General features: G+C 43.7%; 1 protein-coding gene across 1 annotated transcript in view; it reads left to right on the top strand.

Moving 5' to 3' along the window:
* SEZ6L (seizure related 6 homolog (mouse)-like) overlaps positions 1 to 1,995 on the top strand; it is a 117,267-nt gene that overhangs the window by 100,415 nt on the left and 14,857 nt on the right. The window lies entirely within an intron of this gene.

The following is a 1,995-nucleotide window of genomic DNA, read 5'->3' as shown; positions in this document are numbered from 1 at the left end:
GGAGACTGAGGCAGGAGAATGGCGTGAATCTGGGAGGCAGAGCTTGCAGTGAGCGGAGGTTGCGCCACTGCAGTCCAGCCGGGAGAACCTGTCTCTCAAAAAAAAAAAAAAAAAAAAAAAACCCAAATAAGAAAACCATGAAAAGGGCCACTTTGGCCTGGACAACGTGTTTGTATCTGCCACGTGGCTTTTTAAATTCTTCTTGGATTAATTACAAAGGTATCTCATGGAACAAGTAGAAGAAATCAGAGTTTCAGGTGGAAAGAGCAGAGTTTTCCTCTCTCCTCCATCCCTTTCTTTCTTCTGTGGAAGCCAGTGCTGATCACCTGAATTGCCAGTGTCACACCTTTCCCTAGGCTTGTACACGTAGAAATACTTGGAAAGAGAGAGGGATGTTTGTTTTTGTTTTATAGAAAAAAAAAAAGCCTGGGTGTGGTAGTTTACACCTGTAATCCCAGTACTTTGGGAGCCAAGGCGGGAAGATCACTTAAGCCTGGGAGTTTGAGACCAGCCTAGGCAAAATAGTGGGACCTCATCTCTACAAAAAAATCAAAAAAATTAGCCGGGCACGGTGACACGCTCCTGTAGTCCCAACTACTTGGGAAGCTGAGGCAGGAGTATTGCTTGAGCCCAGGAGGTTGAGGCTGCAATGAGCCATGACTGCACCACTGCACTCCAGCCTGGGAAAGGGAGCAAGACCCTGTATCAAAAGAAAGAAAAGGGAGGAGGGTCCATATCATGCTGTACTCTGTGTTTTACTTATTACAAATGTAGCGCCATGTTTTTTTTTTTTTTTTAATTGCCACCCATCATTCCACACTTTGCCTGTTCCCCAGTGCATTCAGCCCTTCCTCTGTTGATGGAGACATCAGTTCTCTTCCAGTTTTTTGTTTGTTTTGTTTTGCAAAAACATTCTTGCCCATGAATCCTTGGATGCTGGCACTTTTCATCCTGCAGGACAGATTCCTCAAAGCAGGATTGATGATGTGGGCAAAGGCCTGTGGATACCGAGAGTTGTCCTGGATGTCACCAAATAGTTGCCCGCAATTGGAGCAATCCACGCTCACCAACAACGTGTAATAATGTCCATTTCTCCACATCCTCACCAGCACTGTATGTTTTCAATTTTTTTTAAATGCTGCCAAACTGGTAGGAAAATAAAACTACCATCAGAATATACACAAATGTATCCAGGCATGGTAGTGTGCACCTGTAATCCCAGCTACTTGGAGGCTGAAGTAGGAGAATTGCTTGAAACCAGGAGGCTGAGGTTGTTGTGAGCTGAGATTGCACCACTGCACTCCAGCCTGGGGTGACAGAGCAAGACTCTGTAAAAAAAAAAAAAAAAAAAAAAAAATCCCCTGAATCACCTCATTTAAGTCTTATGACCACTAAGATAGGTGAGTCATCTTACCTGTTTTACAGATGTAGAAGGAGAAGCTCAGAGAAGTTAAGTGACTTTCCCAAAGTCACACAGCTAGTACAAGACAAAGCTAGGACTTGAACCCGCATCTCGTGACTGTAAATTTCCCACCTTCAGGGCTACTAAGAAAGACCCCCAACCAGCCAATCACCGCAGCATGGAAACCTAGGTGTGTTCACACATTCCCAAATCTACCCCAGATCTCCCAAACCAAAATCATTGAGAGGCAGGCCTGGAATAAACATTTTAACAAGCTCTCAAATGCACTTTGAATTTGAGAACCATTTAAGGCCGTGATTTCCAAACATTTAGTGCAAACATAAACGGAGTCCTGAGCCCTTTCCACTGAGATTCTGATTCACTGGGTCTGAACAAGGACCCAGGGACCAGTTTAACCACACAGGTGAATTGTGTCATCAGCCAGCCAAGTATGGGAAACACTAGCATAAGGGATACAATTTAATCTTACCGGGTATCAAGCAGGGGCTCATCACATGAATGACAATGACTTATATAAGCAGTTCTGGGTTTTGTTTTGTTTTGTTTTGTTGTTTGTGTTTTTTTTTTTTTTT

The sequence above is a fragment of the Colobus angolensis genome, unplaced genomic scaffold (genome assembly GCF_000951035.1).
Source record: "Colobus angolensis palliatus isolate OR3802 unplaced genomic scaffold, Cang.pa_1.0 Scaffold139, whole genome shotgun sequence".
Taxonomy (NCBI): domain Eukaryota; kingdom Metazoa; phylum Chordata; class Mammalia; order Primates; family Cercopithecidae; genus Colobus; species Colobus angolensis.
This window is presented reverse-complemented; position numbering and strand designations above follow the sequence as displayed.